We start from the raw sequence: 13,942 nt of genomic DNA on the forward strand, positions 1-13,942 counted from the left end.
TCGTCGCCACATCCTCCCTGTGGCAGAGCCCCCACCGCCTCTGCTCCAGCCCTACGACCTGGTGTTCCAGGATGCCGGCTCTCCCCCAGTGGGAGGCACGACACACACACACCACACCCGGCGCACATGCCACACACCAGAGCACAACACCCCAAGCCCATGGCGGGCTGCCAGCTCTCCTTCAGCGGGAGGGATGACACACACACACCACATCCAGCACGGAAGACCCAACACTACGCGTTCAGGACGCACTTGTAAACCTAATCCAAAATACATGTGAAGAGACTTACCTGTCTGAAAAAAAAATACACAAAAAAAAGAAAACAACAACAACAAAAAAACAGACAGATCAAAAGAAGCGGCGAAAAAAAAAAGAACACATGCCGTGATGAAATGAAAAAAAATCACTGTTCATTATTCCTTTTAGTCTTTATGTATTGCCTATGGTGTATTACACTGTATATTTCCTGATGTGTTTATAAGTGTTATGAAACTTTTATTAGTCATATCTAGCTGTGTTGTGCGCCCCCTACTTAGTTGTGAAGCTAGAGTTTATGAAGGACCAGTCCTGGATCAGTTCATGGTAATGAAAAAAAAAGGGACATTCTGTTCTCTTGTTCGTTAAGTTTATATTATTGACTAAAAGGAGAGGATGTAGATCATTTCGTAAATGATTAGTTCTGCTTCAATTGTCTATCACTGGCCACCGTACTGATATGACGTTGGCCAATCAGAACTCTTATCTCCTCAGTTATGTTTTTATGTTATGCATCTGGCGCGAGCACTTCACTTAATTAAACCTACAGTAATGGTAACCTTGTGTCGCGTTGTCCTTGAGTAAAAGAGTAACTTTTTACATAAACCTTTACATAACTCTTAACAAAAATGTTTCTTCTCATCTAAGACTAATATGAAACATAATATACCACATCTTCTTTCATTGACATATGTTTTTTAAAGGAAAAATAACAGTTTTGTAGGTTTTTAACCAATGTTACGAAAAAATAAGGCGTCACGTCTCCCACCCCTTTATATGAAAGTTTACTAAGTAATAAACAAATATTTTCTAGTATTGTCCAAGTACAGTCATTTTTGCAGCTAAAAATGGCTATTTTTGGAAATTCAAAATGGCGGACCTTGGAGAAGATCCCCCTTTTCATGTATGAAAAGTGCATTTTTTCCAGTCATAATGAATACTTAGAATTTGATACTGGTGGTAAGTATTCGTGAAAAAAAGTAACATTAGTGAATGGGCAGCATGAATTATGGAAATAAACAACTAAAAATCTCACACAGTGTCCCTTTAAAGAGTTTGTTAAAGTTTTGTATAAATCCCTAGCCTGGTAAACCAGCGCCACCTGCTGGACGCTGAAAATTTTTCAGCTGCGGGTGGGTCTGGTATCGAACAATTATTCATTTTGAATCTTGCCCTGAATCTGGCAAGATGGTAACTAAACCAATCACAACGCAGAGATGTGTTTTGAATCAACGCGGGCGGGGCAGAGGGTTCTGGGGCGGGGTTTTGAGGGAGTGACGACATAGCAGTGAGACGCTGGGCAGTGGAGAAAGCACAACAAGAAAGATGGCGGCAATGGAACAGCGCTCGTTTGATGCATTGGCATCAGTTTTGGAAGAATTAGACTTGGGGTTTTCGTTAAAACGTGAGCAAGAGGAGGCTCTACGTTCATTCATCTTTAAGAAGGACGTTTTCGCCGTGTTACCGACAGGCTATGGCAAAAGTCTTATCTACCAGTTAACTCCACTGGTAGCAGAAATGATGGGGCTCTTTGAAAACCCCGATGGTAGTACCGGTAGTCGTCTCGCCCTTGTTAGCCCTAATGGTAGAAGAAGGAGGCGAGCAATTTTGGACTCACTGCCATGCAACTGGGCGTCGATAACCCAGCAAACATAAAAATATGTCGTCAGTGCCAGTTGGTCTTCGGAGCAGTCAGGAGGCATGGCTTTTGCTGAACGCGACGTGTTGTCTTCCAAGACAAGGTCCTCGGAGTGGACGAGGTTCACCTCATATAATGGTAAGTGGCATGCTCTTAACAACGTCAGGGTGTGTGTAAAGTATATTCCTAAAAGATGACGGTAATGATTTGGTAAACGCTTCACCCTGTTGCCATTGTAACAGATAGACTGTCGCCCCGGACGTCTCCCTTTTTAATCTCAGTTTACAGTCTTTAATGTTGACTATCTAAACAAAGTCTGTGGTCGTAAGATTGAAGTTTACATGGACGTTGTGCGAGATGAGCGTGGGGCTGATTGACTGGGGAAACGGCTGTGTACGGCGGCTAGAGGAGACACTGCGTCTTAAGTTAAATTTATTACACTTTGGAAATTAGTACACTGCACTTCGACGAGACCAGCATGGCGTCGCACTAAAATAACATCGATGCTATGGAGCTAATAGTGCCATACCGGTGGAGTGATCTACACTAGAATCACACTGATACCGTGTATTCAGACAGTTAATACACCGAGTAAACCAACGAAAACACTTCTGAGACTCATTCTTGTGCGTGATTGTATTCTCAAACACTTCAGTGCGGTGAGCATTCCGAGAAACCATCTCCAGTCAATCGAGCCCCTCGATGATCTCTCACAACGCACTTGCTCAATTATGTTGAATTAATTGTTCCGGTGATGTGGAAATAACACTAAGAAGCTAGTTTATATGGACTTAATTGCTTTGTGATTGAAGAATAACGTACTGATTTTCCACAGGGGGAAACGTGACAAAGGGAAGGCCTTCAGGTATTGTTTTGGCAAGCTAGGAGAACACATCTGACAGACAAAAAGGTTTCATCAAAGACACACAGACAGGTAAGCTAGTTCTATCATCTGTGGAAAGATGTCTTGGTTGTACTTTATCATAGCCAAATGTTGTGTTTGAGTTAAGGACTGTTCCCCACCCCATCTGAGTTATTGAGGGGTTGGTCTGTGTTAACAATATCCAGCAGTCTATTAGGCCTACAATCTGTTGTCACAAGTTAACACACTGATTGTAATAGGTAGTGTGAATGTTAATGAGGATCATGTCTGTGTGCTTGATCTTAACAATATGCAACTGTACCAGTTCACCAGCGAAAATATAGGCTACTGTTTGTCTGCCAGCTACATTCTTTTTTTTCTTTTGTGCAAGCTCCTGAAGTAAAGGACCTACACAGGACCTTCATATCAAGGACATTGACTGTGTGGATCTCGAGGTGCAGTTACCCAAAAGTTGCTACCCACGGAATACCAGGTTTTGAGGGATCCTGCCAGAGCAGAGAATCAACAGTAAGTCATATCTTAACTTCACACAAATACACATACAAGGGTGTGCCCAACACACATGTACTTTATAATATATTATTTTCTAAGTAATGAGACAAATTGAGGAATACATATTGGCCTGGTTCAGTCAAGTGGAGTTGTCTGTTTCAAGCTACAGGTGTTTGCAAGGCAATTTATTATTTGTCGAAATTAAGGCAAATTTCATACATGTGTGTGACCATTCATCTTGCCACCTGTATTATTTTGTAGTAGGAAGGCAGAAGTCTTATGGCAGTGTGATGCTACAGTAATGCTTACAGTAATTTAAAGAGTATAGTTTACCTTCCTTAAAGCAATGTTGGGATATATGCCTTGCTCAAGGACACTTTAGGCATGGATGGAGGTGTATGCAGTGGTCAGAGATTTGAGTCAGCAACCCTAGTCTGATCTTAAGACCACCTCACTAATCATTATGCCACACTGCCCACCATGTTAACAAACTACAATATCAAGCCCCCCTTTGCCGGTATTCATGACTCATGATTTTTTCTGTTTGATTTGTTGTTATTGACAGGATACATTGAAGAGGAGACTCCGACATGACCGCCGGCATCTTGTGTTATTCACCCCCACCACTTGTAATACTGAATGCCTGAATTGTTGTTTGCTGCTCAGACTTTGTCAACAGATATGGTCTTCGACATGTTACCCTTAGGTGTGGAAACAGATTGTGACAGTCCAGCAAAATGAGCCAGACAGATAGTAACACTGAAAAAGGACAACGTTGTTCCCATGGCCTCCCACTGCAGAAGACTACAGACGTTCAGTGAAGCACAAACAGCTGTTCCTCTTGTACTTAATAATTTAGTCAGCTGGATTCTAGGTGCCACTAAGGAGCCAACAGTGGATAATTTTGTCAACATTTCAATGGCATACATTAAAAGGGCAGCCTGTAATTGTTTGCCTTGCCTCCATCTTCCTTGCCACCAAGGGGTTGTAGACTGATGCCCTAGTCCTCCTGTTTAGGTACAACCATGCAGTTAGGCCAGTCTATTGAAGCATATACTTATGACTGTTTGTATGTGTTGTGTATCTAGTAATGGATAAATTACCACATGAATAACTGCATATTCATTATATTGATAATTATAATGGCTTCCATTATTGATTAAAAAGGGATCTACCACCACTTGCATTATTGTTTTGTTATAAATGAAGCACTGTTAGGAATCCAGGAAGACGGATGCAGAGGCACTCAAGGTTGCATTTTTTTTTTTTTTTAACTTTATTTGGCTACAATGCCTCAGCATCTGTCTTCCTGGACCAAGTTTGACAGCCCCTACACTGATGAGCACCAAGGAAAAAAGGTGAAGACCCAGAAGCACTCCAATTACCTGCTTGTGTTTGATAATGTTAGGATCCATTTATCCCACTTTAAATGCATGAATATCACTGAAAATTGGAATTGTTTCCATTTATTTATTTTTTTTAAAATGTATATATCATGAAAGGTAACTTGCATTGCCTTTTGAAGCACAGTTTAACAGTTGGACCACTTTGTATAGCCTATATGAACGATCATTATTGATCTTGGATATTATTGATATTGTAGGCCTATTTCTATTTGGGCTCATGTCTTTGCCTTTGGCACCCTCATGCATTATTGTTCTTCAAGATAGAAATTAATCACGGTCATTCTTAACTGTTAAGAATCAATCTGTCTTCCTTAGAGATATATATATTATAAAAACCTTAGTTTAGTACAATTTGTGGAACGCAAGAGGACTGATAGCTGTCCAAATCGGCAACGTGATTGGTTTAGCGCGGTCACGTGGTGTATCGTGTCTCCTCATTCAGCTAAGGAAATATTCCTTCTGTAAACGTCTATACCCTTGGATGTTTTCACGATCCGAACCTCTCTGAAGTGAAACATAGTGTAGCGTTTGGTAGCCAGGGAACACACAGGATGTAGACAGAAGTGTCCGTTTAATGGAGACAGTTGGCCACAGCCACGCCACATAAAAATCATGAACAAGTAGGCCTACACTGCTTACCAGTAACCCAACTGTAGCACTGCTACGTAGATCTCTCACAGTAAACAGAGAGAACTCCCCGCTCCCCTTATTCGAACCCCAACAGTGCCTCGCACCCACCAAACCATAGAACAGAATCATAGAACCGATGCGTACACAACTTAAGTAACCCCCCAGACTCGCTACAATAGTTTTGGTCAGTTCATCATCTTATGGGCATCGTGTTCGGATGCTGTGGAGCGAGAATGAACGAAAATTGAGGTGACCTGACGGCCTATAAATACGGAAGATCTCTTTCAAGTATGTTTAACACCGTGGGCTTCCTCGATGCATGCGAGACGTTCGCTGAAACCGACAAAGCTGAAGTTGAACTTTGGAACAGTTTTGTATAGTGTTGTAGTACACCGGCAACTCGCATGTCTTTTTGGCAAAAGCGACAACTAGTCCGACTCCATCTCAAAACGTTAAAGTTATCCACGGTCCTGCTCACAGCTTCACTACTTCCCTTGTTTACAGTCCCCTCTCCACCACAGCTGTCTGTCGCGCTTACTACGTCACAGTCAGTTGCGCTGATTGGTCAGAGCGTTGGCCTATTAGCACAGACATGGTTTGAAAGACAACGGGTTGTGCTCATCAACAATGTTCCGTTTTATCCATTCATCAGAGCCAGACTAAATTAAGGCATCCAATACATTTAGGCTGGTTTATCAGGCTAATAAATCCCTTAAATTTGACTAAATTTGACTTAGAGACTTTTTAGATTTTGGCTCTTGAGAGACTTGTCATTTCTACAATGCATCACCTGTACTCTGACTAGCTCTGGTAGTGGGTGTGTGCCCCATTTACAGTTGTATTATTGCTCAAAATGATGTGTACTGTTAAATGTGTCAGATAATACTTGACTTGACTACTTGATAAGAGATGAAATTGTCATTAAGCAACACAGAAATCCTGAAATATCTTGTCCCCTTCAATGCAAATTAAAACTTAGGCCTACTGCCCAATGGAATCTATCAAACAAATGATCACATATTACATTGGTTTGACCAAATGCAACAAAATGAAAGACTTCTCAAGGTTCCCACAAAGTAACAAGGAAGCTGTGTATTACGTTGGCAGGAAATTATTACGTTAGCCGGGCTATTACGTCTGAAATGCACTTTTTTGTCATGTTGGCAGGGTTATTACATTGGTGGGAAGTTATTACGTTGGTGGGTGTTACACACTCCCCATGAACGTATAAAAAATCCTACCAATGTAATTATGTTGTCTGGGGGTCCTGCCGTGGCCAACTGGTAGGGCACTCGTCTGCCATGCGGCCGTCCTGGGTTCGACCGGGTCATTTGCCGACCCTCCCCATCTCCCTCACCATTCGCTTCCTGTCCACCTCTCGTACTGTCCTGTCATCAATAAAGTCGAAAAAGACCAAAAATATATCTTTTAAAAAAAATGATGATGGCAGGTAGTCGTCTATTACCGTACGTTGCCAGGAGTTAAGAATTATTATGTTGGCAGGAAATTATTACATTTGCCGGGCTATTATGTCTGAAATGCACACTTTTTTATTACCTTGGCAGGGTTATTACGTTGGTGGGAAATTATTACGTTGTTGGGAGGAGTGACACCCACCAACGTAATCATTTAGGAAGCTGTGTATTATGTTGGCAGGAGGCAAGAATACGTTGGCAGAAAATCATTACGTTGGCCGGGCTATTACGTTTGAAATGCACACTTTTTATTACGTTGGCAGGGTTATTACGTTGGTGGGAAGTTATTACGTTGGTGGGTGTTACACATAACTCCCAGGTTATTGTACATTTCATTTAAATCCACATTGGTTTCTCAGAACTTACAGTAATATTGTCAAGTTTCAGCCGACAGCGAGCACAATTGTCAGTTATGAGTTATTAGCCCCAGCCTTATGAGCTCTGCTGTCTCGACAACGCTCCCTAGGTGAACTGCAGGCACGGGTTGGAGGGCGAGATTGAACACTGTATGTAAACCCACTGTGATATTTCCGTATGTCTGGGGGTGCATCCCAATATGTGACCTTGCCTCCTCCACTTGTGCTTGTCTCCTCGTCCCGCCTCCTGGACCCTCCTCCGTGGAGAAAACGATAAAGTTTCCCAGCTGTCAGCCTCGCCACAACAACTTTTGAGGGACTGTCATTCACCATCCCAATTGCAAATGAGAAAAATACTTTACAATTGAGCTTTTGCAAGATATTGAAATATAATGCTGTTGTCAGTGATGTCATCATGACGAGAAGCAAGTGGAGGAGGCAAGGTCGCATATTAAAACGCACTCTGGTACGGATCAGGCAAGGAAATCATCCCTTTTCCTTATACGTCATCATCCGCATGCTCTGAGAGGTTGGGCGCAGATCGGGCAGGACGGAACCCATTGGGCACCAACATGGCCCTCTCCAATTCAGGATGTGAACTGGTACAATGAAGACAATATGTGCCTAATTCCAGTGCCAATTGCTGCCATCAAGAGATTCATTCAGTTGGATGAAACTATCTGGGCCTTCATCCAAGAAGAACTGGGGTGTTGAAGTGAGGAATGGAGAAAGGAGTTTATGAATCAAGTTCATGAAATGAGTCTAAGAAATGAAATTGAAAATGAGATGAGTTCATGAAATGAAAATGAGCTTATGAAATGAGTTCAAGAAATGAAAATTAGTTTATGAAATGAGTTTAAGAAATGAAAATGAAATGACTTTCTGAAATGAAATGAGTTTATGAAATAAAAAAAAAATTTTTTTTTCAAGTCATTGTTGGCTGTTTGATGTCATTGCATGTCATTGCTGTTATGTCTCGTCACTGGTGTTACTTAGTGTTTTTTTTTTAATCAGTGATTGCCTGGTACACATGGATTATTGATATTATTCACTAACATTTTCTTTTTCACCATGTAGGCCTATGTATTCATGGGATTATATGTATATATGTCCCAGGGCATCAGGAAAGCAAAAAAGGAATACTCAGACAAAATAACAACACACTTCAAAGACAGCAGAGATGCACAGAGCCTGTGGCAGGGCATACAGGCCATCACGGACTATAAGCCTGCACCACGAAGCTGTGACAACAACACCTCTCTGCTAAACGACCTGAACAGTTTCTTTGCCCGCTTTGAAGCACAAAATGACACTCACCCACAGAAAACTCCCCCTCCCCCCCATGATCAACCCCTTTACCTGTCCCCTGCCAGTGTTAAGAGGACACTGGCCACCATCAACCCACGCAAAGCAGCTGGCCCAGACAACATAGTAGAGTAGAGTAGTAGAGTAACTTTATTGATCCCCAGGGGGAAATTCAGGTATCCAGTAGCTTACATAAATACACAAATACACAAAAGCCCACATGGACATTTCAAGACAAAAATAAACACAGGAATAGTCATCAGGGTGGGGACAATAACATAAAAAAATAGAGATAAATGTAGAAAAAGGTAATTGTGCAAAAAGACATTCTGTGAGTTGGGATAGACCAAAGCAGAAAAAAACATACTCTGTCAGTTAAGGTAGACAACAAGTGTTGATGGATACATCTATGATATAGTATAGTATGTAGAAGTAGGCAGTGTACAGAGTATGATAGGGGTTGAACATTCTTACAATGTCACAGTAAAGTACAGGTAAGTGTTTTAGGCAAGCACACACACACACACACACACACACACACACACACACACACACACACACACACACACACACACACACACACAAAGAGGTTCCCCAGTAACTGGGCCAGCTCCGACAGATCACAGTCTTTGCTTGTGGTAAGCAGGAAAAACAGGTATGTCCAGTGGTCAAGGGTCAAAAGTTCCTTAGTGCAGTTATTGGACAGCACACACACACACACACACACACACACACACACACACACACACCAAGAGGTTTCCCGGGCTGGGCCAGCTCTGGCATCTCAGGCAGTCCAGTCCCCTATGATGATGTTCTTCTTAGTGTCTTTCTGTGTGTTGAAGGATTGTGCAGAAGAGCTGAAGGATGTCTTCACAGACATCTTTAACATCTCTCTGGAGCAAGCAGTCATCCCATCACTTTTCAAAGCTGCTACTATCATACCTGTGCCGAAGAAATCATCACCATCATGCTTCAATAGCCTTGGTGGCCAGCCCCGGGCTGGCCCGGACAAAAGCGGGCTGACGGTGATCTCATCAAAAGGGGGCTAGGTGCTAAAGATGGCCGCCGGGCCAGGTTGTGGGGCTAAGGGCCGCTTTCCCTGGCCCGTCGAATTCGATGGGCCAGCAAGCACCGCTGAGGCTCGGAGGCGGGGTCAACCTCGGGCGATATAGCCCACGTGCGATATAGCCTACCAGACCTTCGGCGATAATAGCGCAAAAGCTAAATAAGCCGACATAAATGTCATGTGTGAGTATTTGTGAGACACTTTTTATTGGTGTCCAGTGGAAAGCATGCCAAATCACGATAATGGCACAAGAGTTGGCGGCTAAAAGCAGAAAAAAGCCGACATGACTTAGCTATGACATCCCAAGTTTAAGTGTGTGGTGCCCATGATGCCCTGATAACAACAAAAAAGTTATGTTGGCTAAATAACTTTAAAAACACAAACAGAAGTGCCAAAGTTGCATCTTATGAAATTATGCCATAAGAAAGCCAAACACCCCAAACTAATAATTTGCCCAGAATTTAGCGATAAGTCCCCCTGTGCTTTCACGCCATGGTGAATCTAAGCTAAAGAGTCCTAATCTAAAAGATATATAGGTCTAAATATATAAATAACCAGCGATCTCCTTCTCCTACAGACATGTGTTAGGGCTTGTTCGAAAGCTGAGATTCTTAGCTTTTTACAGTTTTTTACGGCACGTTTTTATGTTCTTTCATTCAAAAGTTATTGAACTGTAAGCGGCCGCTGTTGCAAGTGAAAAAATAGCGCTTTCCATCCATTTTTTTTTTATCTCGTAATTTTTCCCTAACAGCCAGCGATCTCCTTAACCTAGACCTACAGACATGTGTTAGGGCTTGTTCGAAAGCTGAGATTCTTAGCTTTTTACAGTTTTTTACGGAACGTTTTTATGTTCTTTCATTCAAAAGTTATTAAACTGTAAGCGGCCGCTGTTGCAAGTGAAAAAATAGCGCTTTCCAACATTTTTTTTTATATCGTCATTTTTTTCCTAACAGCCAGCGATCTCCTTAACCTAGACCTACAGACATGTGTTAGGGCTTGTTCGAAAGCTGAGATTCTTAGCTTTTTACAGTTTTTTACGGAACGTTTTTATGTTCTTTCAATCCACAGTTATTCAACCTTAAGCAGCCGCTACTTCAAGTAAACAATGGCGTTATTCTCCAGCCGGATAGAGAGGAAATCTGTTTTGTCGCTGTGTTCTTTGTTCCCTCGAATTAAACCGACGGTCTAAATAGGCTACATTTGTACGTCCCCAACACAAGACCAGTTCTTTCTAAGTTAGCTCTTTTCATGGAAAAACATGTTTTTCATGCGTCTTTGTCTTCTTAACATGCGCTGCGTCCCATACAGCTTCTGAATCGACAACTTTGCCATGTAATAAAACTGTTCTTGAAAGGCAAGCCATTTTCTTTGCAGTTCTTGTCGTCTTTGTCCGTAGGCTACGAGCCAAACGGCGACCTGCTCCAGCAGAGTTTGCCCCGTTTTCTTCTCCTTCTTTGTCGTTGTTCTGTTGTTGTCCTTCTGTGATTTGGGGCGAAAGTGGGCTGTGCCCGACTGACGTTTCACAAACAAGGCGTGTACCTGAATGTGCCTGGGGTCGGCTATGAGTCCGATCAGGCAAAAAATGGCCCGGGGCCGGCAGCTCCGAGCCGGCCACTCTCCTGAGCCCCGGGCGGCCCCGGGCCGCTGAAGCGCGGCTAATGAGACCAAGGCTAGTGACTACCGTCCTGTAGCACTGACGCCCATAATCATGAAGTGCTTCGAACGGCTAGTCCTGTCACACATCAAAGCCACCCTACCCCCCACCCTAGACCCCTACCAGTTCGCATACCGAGCCAAGCGATCCACGGAGGATGCAATTTGCTCTGCCCTCCATCCAGCCCTCACCCACTTGGACAATAAAGACTCATATGTGAGAATGCTGTTCATTGACTTCAGTTCAGCATTCAATACCATAATACCACAACAACTCATCAGAAAACTGGACAAACTAGGTTTCAGCACCTCCCTCTGCAACTGGCTGCTGGACTTCCTGATGCAAAGACCACAAGCAGTACGGGTAGGGAACAACACCTCGAGCACCCTGACCCTGAGCACGGGGGCTCCGCAAGGTTGTGTTCTCAGCCCCCTGCTGTTCACGCTGCTGACACACGACTGCACAACGACCCACAGCACTAACCATCTAGTGAAGTTTGCGGATGATACAACACTGGTGGGCCTCATCACCAAGGGCGATGAGACTCACTACAGAGAAGAAGTAGACCTGCTGGCCAGATGGTGCAAAGACAACAACCTCCTGCTGAATGTCAACAAGACCAAGGAGATTGTTGTCAACTTCCAAAGGGTCCAAAAACAACTGCCACCACTGACCATCGACGGCGATGCTGTGGAGAGAGTGAGCAGCACCAAGTTCCTTGGAGTGCACATCAGCGACGACCTCTCTTGGACCACCAACACTACATCACTGGCGAAGAAGGCCCATCAGCGTCTCTACTTCCTGCGCAAACTAAAGAAGGCAAGTGCTACACCCTCCATCATGACAACATTCTACAGAGGAACCATAGAGAGCGTCGTGTCCAACTGCATCACAGTGTGGGGAGGAAGCTGCACGGAGAAAAACAGGAAGACACTCCAGCGTGTTGTGAACACAGCGAAGAAGATCATTGGAGTACCACTCCCCTCCCTGCAGGACATTTACACCACACGCCTCACCCGGAAAGCACTGATGATCATCAAAGACACAAGCCACCCTGCACACAAACTGTTCAGCCTCCTGCCCTCTGGAAAGAGGTACAGGCGCCTCCGTTCCCGTACCACCAGGCTGGCGAGCAGCACAATGCACCAAGCGATCAAGATGCTGAACACTCAACCCACTCTCCCTCCACTGTCAGCCTCTAGCCAGCAAGGCCACTGACAACCCCCCCCCCCATCCCCCACCACCATATCTGCGACTGAACATTCCACCTGCACTACTATACTTGTGACTGAACTTTCAACCTGCACTAACTCAAAACATGCACACACACACACACACACACACACACACACACACACACACACACACACACACACACACACACACAAGCACACACACACACAAGCACACTGCACTTTCTGCACTAAACCCAAACATACACACACTGACACACACACACACAGACACACACACACACACACACACACACACAGACACACGAACACACACACAAGACGCACACCGCACCTTCTACCTGCACTAAACACATACACACACATACACACACACACACACACACACACACACACACACACACACACACACACACTGCTGCTGGTGTACTTGACAGACCTTTTTAATATTTATTTTCTTCAAAATGCTACTATTACCATGTCAGAACGCTATAAAGGACTTTTTTTAGGAAAAGCACAAAAGCACAACAAATACCTCTTAATGTATGTCCTCTACAAGTCTTCTGTTGTCCAGTCTTGCACTTTAAATGTCTGTATGAGCACTGTCTATGTCCATACTGTCTTAAGTCCATGTATAAGTACTGTCTATGTCTATACTGTCTATGTCCTTACCTAGATTAGTCTATGTCTGTATGGGAAAGCAAGAAATGTAATTTCAAATTCTTTGTATGACCAGTGCATGTAAAGAAATTGACAATAAAACCTACTTGACTTGACTTGACTATAACGTATAAATATTCTTCAACTGATTTTTGTTTGCTGATTACCGGTAGGCCAATTCACAATTTTAAATTAAGTTTCATGGGTTCAATCAAATATTTTTCTTGGTTTTATTGTTCTAGTGGTTTTCTCTTTGTGGAATACTCAAGTTTTTAGGGGGAAATATTATTTTTACTAATACGAAATATTGTTTGCAGATAACACCAATGACCAAAAAAACAACAGTTGAATTATTTAATGAGAGGGAAGTAAACATTAAGCTGAACCTGGTGTAGATTACCGGTAGTCTAGTTTAGAAGTTATTTAGCCTAATATTAAAGGGACACTGTGCAGGAAATGGTCAAAAAAAGGTACTGCAACTATGCTGCTCATTGAAATTGGGTTGGCTATCGCCAAATTTGATATTTACATGAAAGTTTACTAAGTAATAAACACATTTCTAGTATGGTCCAAGTAGAGTCATTTTTGCAGCTAAAAATGGCTATTTCTGGAAATTCAAAATGGCGGACCATGGAGAAGATCCCCCTTTTCATGTATGAAAAGTGCCATATTTTCCAGACATAAATTAATGAATACAAGAATTTGATGGTGGTGGTAAGTATTCATGAAAAAGGTAACATTAGTGAATGGTAGTATGAATTCTGGAATTAAACAACAAAAAATCTGACACAGTGCCCCTTTAAATAAGTTTCAAGTCTATTAGAGGGAATCATTTTCATCAGAATTCTATTTAAACAGTTTCCCAATCTCAACCTTTTCTGTAGAATGAATGACCCTAACAGAATAGCTGAATGGTGACTCGGGATA

General features: G+C 42.9%; 1 long non-coding RNA gene across 2 annotated transcripts; it reads left to right on the forward strand.

Annotated features, from left to right (window-relative positions):
• Positions 1 to 1,835: 1,835 nt before the first annotated feature.
• On the forward strand, positions 1,836 to 5,297 carry LOC134457570 (uncharacterized). 2 transcript variants are annotated; one of them, XR_010036455.1, is made up of 4 exons: positions 1,836 to 2,033; positions 2,731 to 2,829; positions 3,149 to 3,285; positions 3,836 to 5,297. It is a non-coding gene; the product is annotated as an uncharacterized LOC134457570 (long non-coding RNA). The 2 variants fall into 2 exon arrangements; XR_010036454.1 differs by having other exon boundaries at positions 1,836 to 2,829.
• Positions 5,298 to 13,942: the final 8,645 nt, after the last annotated feature.

Source organism: Engraulis encrasicolus, chromosome 10 (genome assembly GCF_034702125.1).
Source record: "Engraulis encrasicolus isolate BLACKSEA-1 chromosome 10, IST_EnEncr_1.0, whole genome shotgun sequence".
Taxonomy (NCBI): domain Eukaryota; kingdom Metazoa; phylum Chordata; class Actinopteri; order Clupeiformes; family Engraulidae; genus Engraulis; species Engraulis encrasicolus.